The following is a 7,500-nucleotide window of genomic DNA, read 5'->3' on the forward strand; positions in this document are numbered from 1 at the left end:
ACGGGACCAAACTCCTTAAGCTCGTATCACATGAGGTACGTGCTCTATAGCGATTGTCGAGTCTTTAGACTGGAGTAGGTTATTATAAGGTCTGGGGATTGCGTCAGGAGGCGGTTTGCTGCGACGGAGGCGAGAGAGATTGAGAAAGACCAATTTGACTTGTTAAAATCAAAACCATTGGGTAATCGTTAAAAAGCAGTCAATCGATGAAACCTGAGAACTACAAAAACAACGCTGAAGGGGATCTCCGCCATGAGAGAGAGAGAGAGAGAGAGAGAAAGATAAAGAAAGATATGGAGAGAGATAAAGACATATAGAGAGGGATAAAGACAGAGAGGGATAAAGACAGATATAGAAAGATAAAGAGAAGATAAAGAGAGATAGAGATAAAGACATATGGAGAGAAATAAAGACAGATCAAGACAGATATAGAGATAAAGGCAAATATATAGAGAACGTGAGAGAGAGGGGGGAAAGAAAAATAGACAAAAAGAGACAAAGAGACAGTGACAGAGAGACGAACTAAAGACCCAAAAGATAAAAGCTGAATTAAGAGACGGCAAGGCCTTTCGTGCTCTACATGTGTAAAGCACGAAATAATTCAGTCTCCACTTTGCTCCTCTCCAGTTCCTTTCCGCACGAAAAAAATTCGTGCGTGCGTGCGTGAGGAATGACCCACTCGGCCCTAGGCTTAAATGGATTCAAGCATGTCTGCAGAGACCATCATTTTATTGACGTTTTCGTTCCCGTCCTCCCGCGACAAACTGGGTCAAGCGGCAACCCGTCTCTCCGAAACGTCCCGAACGAGAAAAATAAACGAATTAAAGAATGATTAATATACGAAGGGGGGGGGGAGAGGGGGATGCAGGGCAATATAGAACAGGACGAAGAGGAGCATATGGTGGTATGAACTTATGAAAGAATAATTGATGAATTATTGGGAAAAAGAAAGAAATGAAGAGTGGGACGAATGTGAGGTTATGGTGGTGAACAAGAGGAAGAATGCGGAAGGATGAGAACAATGATTAGGGAGTGGAGGAATTTGAGTGACAGACGAAGAAACAGGAGTACCAAGAAGAGAAAAAATATGGAGGGCAGAGAAACACCACCACCTCCATCACCACCATCATCATCATCACCATCACCGCATCACAGTCATCATCACCATCACCAGTTATCATAATCATCACCGTCAACAACAACAACAACAACATCACCACCACCAACAGTTAGCAGTAGAGGATGGGACTGAGCAGCCGCTACACCTGTGTCTCTTGATTAGCATGACGTGGCACTGTGCCTCACTCACTCGCTCGCTCGGTGGCACCCAAAACAGCAGCAGCAATCAGCTGACCGGTATTCTTTTGGGGGCGGGGCCGAATCCACAGGGGCCGAGGGTGGCATGGTTCGCGGTCCTTCGAGAGAGTCTCAAGTGTTCCGAAATGGTCTCAACACTTTCCGTATCGGGTGGTATATTCTCATTTATTCTACCAAACGCCAGGCTAGGTTATTCAGCTTGCGTAACGCAGCGAAATGGTTAAAACGACTCTTTCACACAACACGAACTCCTCACCAACATCGTAACCTAGGACCTTGTGTCAACAAAACTACGACTTGTGGTTGACCTACTTTTGGGCCTCGAATGAGGGCGTCCATCTCCATTCCCCCAAAACCAGGAATACTTGTGACGTCACCACTGGGAGCAAACAATAGACTTCTCCCCCCCCCAAAGGGATCCCATACAGTAGACACTTGTTCACACATCTTGGGTCTTGTCAATACTTATCGTACGTGGTTAACAGCGGGGTATCTAGATTTTTCTAGGACAAAGGAGGGATCATTTAGATGAACACTTAAGCAATATACTGTAATGCCTGCCATTTATTATATTTTATTCATTCATTTATTATTGTTATCATCGTTTTATAAATTATTATTTACCCGTTTATTTATAATTGTTTTTTTTTTCGCATCCGACTAGTTATGGACCAAAAGGTCTCCTGTCGGCATGCTCTACCTTTGTAATCAAAACCTGTATATATGAAATTATTTGATAACAGCATTGATAACCATTGTCAGGTGATACTGGGAAGGCGACGATGCACAAAGACTTGTCGACTGTCCACTCTCACGACGACCCCCTCCGCTGTCCACTCTCACGACAACCCTCTCCACTGTCGATTCTCACGATGATCCACTACACTGTAAATTCTCACGATAACCCATTCCACTCAATTCTCACGATGACAACTGCGTCAATTTATGTCAACTCTACCAAATCTTACGACTCTTCTGTCAATTCTCACGATGACTCGCTCCACCGTCAATTCTCACGATATCTTCATCACAAGGGCCTCAACAATCAATCCATCAATTCTCGACTCAAGGGTATATCTGGTGCCCCGCGCCGACCGACAACGATCCCACAAAAACCTTGGAATGACGTCACTTTTCTTACGTCACTAAAAACACAAGCAAGAGATCAGTCGTCGGTTGTCACCTTGGGATCGGGCCGGGGACCGAATGCCAACCCCTCAGGGTGGAGAGGAAATGGTTTAGGCTGCCGCCAGGGTTCATCGAGATGGGCTATTCCCTCCCCCGCCTAAGCCTGTTGAGATGGGGCTAGTTTAGTAGCCGCTAGTGCTAGTGACTAATAAACTAGCCCTCTACTTGCCCAATGTCAACGGGAAGAGTCAACTTGCCTCTAAAATATCCTAGTGTGAACACTCACTTGCCCTTAAGTAAGTTAACTTGTAGCTAGGACTAGCGGCGACTGAACTAGTCCCGTGTCAACTAGGCTTTATGGGATTTAGGGCAAATCCCAAGGGCTAGGATCTACCAAGATCATTCAGCGCTAAACGAGTAAATTATGTTACGCAGGAGATGATAATGAAAAATGATGCGATAAAATCCCTTGGGATATGACTAAATATTTTGACAAATATTATGAAATAAAAAAAAATAACGTAAATTAGAAATACCATATACACACTCAACCATCACCTTTATGTCTTAATCTTTCATAAATACATACTTTGATTAGTATATTAAATGGCTAAAATAACCTAAATTACGCTGGGGAGGGACCAAAAATTGCAATGTTTCTCAAAATATAAACTAAAAAATCCTCATATCTATAGATGTACCGAAACACACGGAAAATACCACCCAACATTTCTCGATGAAAATTCAATTAACAAGAAATAATTTCAAACCAAAAATGTCAACTTTTATTATCATTTCAACCATCATTCAAACCATGAAATGGCCAACAATTGCATTTCGTATAACTTTATTATAATTTTATCTTAATTAAGTTGTTGGTCAATGGGGTCAAGATAGTCTAGTATCCTTAGTGAGCTACTAGGGGGGAGAGGGAGGCAGGGGGTAGGGGGAGAGAGGGGGAGGGCTCTATACCCCGCCTCTCCCCCTCTTACTCAGCTGTGACGTCACTTTCCCTTTCAGGATGTACGAGCGCGCGCTCGCACGTCACCGAGGCAGTGGCTTGTGTACTCTTTCACTATGGTTGAGATTCGGAGATTTTTATCCAGTTAAGGGGAACTTCTCAGACCTCCAAAAGGTTTAAAACAAACACAAACACAAACACACACACACACACACGTTATTAATAGAAAATTAGAATAGGAGACGGGACTCGACGATCGTTGATATTTTCCTGTATACTACAATTAGGTAAACACACACTGCTGCATATACACATCAGTGCCGTCTGACGATTCTATTCAGCTGAGGGCGAACCTTTAGTAGCCAAACATCTCGTCTACTCGCTGTCGTAAGGAGATTTTATTACCAAAAGGAAGGATTAAATACGTTGTTTCTCTTTCCCCTCCCCCAGTATGCAAATACTAACTGCCTACACTGTTAAAACTGTCATTACAACTTGCCCGTTCAGTGATGCACACACACCTGGCTGATGCAGTCACAGTTACAGCCAATTTTTGCACTAGAACTGCGATATCACTTGCGGTCATACTCTGTCGCAGATGTTCAACGATCTCGCGTTATTTGTATTCATGGATTTTTCTAACAAATGTAGCACACACTCGTTACCCAATTTGATGGCATTCAATTCAACGGCATTTAAGTTGGTCTACTTGTCGATATAGTTTTAAAATAATATTACGAATAATAAAATAATATATGAATGATTTATTGCATCTGTCATTTCGATGTCGTCACTCATTCACACTTTACTCGACCATAACGATCGAAATATCAAACATTGAATGCAGTAATGCACAAGAAAGTTGAACTCGGGAGGCCATTTCCGTTCGTATGGCAACCGTATTCATCTTTATACAACTTTTAACACATTATACACTTCGGTTACCATTGCACTTTTGTTAATTCGAACTTCCACGCCTGTGTTACACGAGTCCGACCTACTCACGCCGCGGCCGAATGTATACTAACTTTCTCGATCCTCGCGCAGCCTGGCGCTGGATTGGAGTGCATGTGCTCCAGACAGAGGTGCCGATTTCGTTGGGTCTTATTTGAACGAACACAACTTTCTCATTCAGAATTTCTATTTGTACAAAAGACATTCAATTTAATCGTAATGTAATACATCGGGGTTATTATAAGAATCTCTTAACTCATTCCAAGACCATTCAATTTAATATTTAGACAATCGCGAAAATTAAAAACGAGTGATGAAAGTTTACCTGTCGTACAGCTGAGCAAGTTCTCATGGCGAAGTGGCAGTTAGCTTATGTCCATCTTTCTCGCAAAAGTGTATAACTGTTTCCGTTTCAATTAACACACTATATAGAGACTTTACCTGGCTGTCGCCAGGCTATTTTATTCAGTTTTGTGACACTTAACTTATAAGAGACAGGATGACTACACAAGAGAACAGTCTGCGATTGTTCTTTCGAAAATCTCATTTTAGTTAATTGTTTGGATATGGGCCAGGGAGGATGCAATCTTTTTCACTTTCATTTTCTTTGTTTTTTTGTTTTGTTTTTCTAATTGATTCATAATAAACTAGCCGCGAGAGATAAAAATGAACATAAATCTTCTAACAGCAAGAAAAAAGATTTACTTTATATTCAAGGTAAAGTAATATAAAAAACAAACTGGACAACATTTGGAGTAATCATACGTCTGGCTGCAACAGCGGCATTCGATTCCGGCGGAACTAACAGGAAACAATGTGGCTGTGGGATAAAGCAGACCGGTACTGTCAAGGCAAAAGTACTTCCAGGGATTGCCTCATGCTGGAGTCTTCCTGGAAGTTCTAGGTCGAGGTAAAACCAGAGAAGACATACTTCCGTGCAATGTCTGCCCTCAAGGATCACCGGTCTCGGCGTCGTTCGACGAAGGATTTATGGGTGCTCAACTTCGCATTCGATTGTATTAATGTTTTTTTTTTTGTCACTAATTAATTTCGTTCGAAAAAGAGGACATTCACGCACAGATTTAACCGTTTTTTTTAGAGAAAATATACATAAATTAATTATTGATACGAGAAGAAAAATCAAGAAGTCTTAAAAATTTATAAAACTTATTTGAATAAAGTATTTTCATTGCCGACAGTCATTTCTATTCACCTAAAGGAAGTCTCCTTATTCAAATAGAACAAGCCCCAATTCACCGAGATGGCGTTACCCAAAATTGAATAAAATCGCGTGACGGCAACCATAGCAAGACGAACTCTAATCTTATATTCATCCCGATTACCCTGCGGACGACCATAGGGTAGTGGAGACAACGACGCCTGACACGTGTGTCCATGTGACGTAGATAGGTTATCACTATTTTTATCACGAGAATGGGGGGGGGATTTGCTGCTTACCGGATGTAAACAATATTAAATGCTTGCTTGCTCTCTTAGTGTGTGTGTGTGTGTGTATATATATCTATATATATATATATATATATATATATATATATATATATATATAAATAAAGGCACACACGCATGCACAAACGCGCACAGACAAAGAAGTATATGCATAATGTCACGTGCATCTTGTGAGTGAATATAAACTCGTATATGCGTACATTTACACATGTTCAGTACACAGGCACACGTATATACATGTATATACGTATACATTTATACAAATTAGGCAACATTCTTATTTGCATACACAAAAGCACGCAAACGTAGGACCAAACTATCTACATAATACACATTGTATCAAAACATACAATGGCGCCGCCAGTCCAGGTGGTGTGGTCCAGGGGACACCGGCGAGATCGTGTGGCACCGCTGGTTGACCACTCCTCTTCGTGGTGCGGGTTGCCTGCCTCCAGAGAGGATCGCGACGCAGGACAACTGCGCAGCCAGATATCCCAACCCCGTTGATTATTACATAATGATGGAACGGAGGAGCGACAAACCCTCGTTCACGTAGTGTGTGTGTGTGTGTGTGAGTGTGAGTGCGTGTGTATGTGTGTGTGTGTGTGAGTGCGTGTGTATGTGTGTGTGTGTGAGTGTGAGTGCGTGTGTATGTGTGTGTGTATGTGTATGTGTGCGCGCGTGTGTTTGTGTGTGTGTGTGTTTGTGTGTGTTTGTATGTGTGTATGTGCGTGTGTATTTGTGTGTTTGTGTGTATGTGTGTGCGTGTGCGCGCGCCACGTATTCACAAAGGATTACAAAGGCGGAGCATGTCGACAGGAGACCTTTTGTCCCATATCTAGGTCGGATGCGAAAAAAAGATCATGATAGATAAATAAATGAATAAATAAAAAATATAATAATGTAAATGATAAATAAAATGCATAGATAAATGCATTAGTTAAATAATAAACAAACAAGTAAATAGTAAATAATAATAAATTGACATAACTAACGAGAATCAAGCAATTAATAAATAAACGGACAAATGATATAAAAAAACAACAACAAATAATATAAATTAAATTATTGTCATTACAGCATCTTGCTTAGGTATTTATCTATACGATTCTTAAAGTTTCGAACTGAACTACATTGCAGTGCCTTTGCAGGAAGTTTATTCCATTCATTAACTACACGGTTGACGAAGATGTTTCTACCCACTTCCAAAATAAATATATTTCGGGACAGTTTGTGACCATAGTCTATGGTTTGATTCTCAATCACTGTGAACATTGTCACTTTTGATGTTGTCAATTCCCTTTAGAATCTTAAAGACTTGTATCAGGTCACCTCCGAGTCTACGTTTTTTTAGGGAAAACAGATTCATATGTTTTAGACTATTTTGGTGCGATTTATTTTTGATATTTGTAATCGGTTTTGTGGCTCGCCGTTGTACTTTTTCCAATCTGTCAATGTCTTTAATGAGATTCGGTGACCATACGGAAACAGCATATTCCAAATGTGGACGAACTAATGATTTATATAGGTTGTTAATTAGAGATGGACTTCTGAAGTCAAAAGATGGCGCAATCACGTGCTGCAGTCGTGATCGACAGCTATTTCCCTCCCGGAGGAGAGCTCAGAGCTCGTATGACCGATCTATGGGCAATGCTGTGACCTTGCACGCACCC

General features: G+C 41.1%; 1 protein-coding gene across 4 annotated transcripts in view; it reads right to left on the reverse strand.

Annotated features, from left to right (window-relative positions):
• The window catches only part of Pi4KIIalpha (phosphatidylinositol 4-kinase II alpha), a 209,697-nt gene that overhangs the window by 107,540 nt on the left and 94,657 nt on the right, over window positions 1–7,500 (reverse strand). Inside the window, exon 1 of one of the 4 annotated variants that reach the window (XM_076213941.1) lies at window positions 4,352–4,460. The exons of the other annotated variants lie outside the window; for them this stretch is intronic. The gene's annotated coding sequence lies outside the window, so the exon portion shown is untranslated. Of the gene's footprint in view, window positions 1–4,351; window positions 4,461–7,500 lie in introns of those variants that run through there. 4 annotated transcript variants of the gene reach the window in all.

Source organism: Oratosquilla oratoria, chromosome 32 (genome assembly GCF_046742065.1).
Source record: "Oratosquilla oratoria isolate Oo_2021 chromosome 32, ASM4674206v1, whole genome shotgun sequence".
Lineage (NCBI taxonomy): Eukaryota > Metazoa > Arthropoda > Malacostraca > Stomatopoda > Squillidae > Oratosquilla > Oratosquilla oratoria.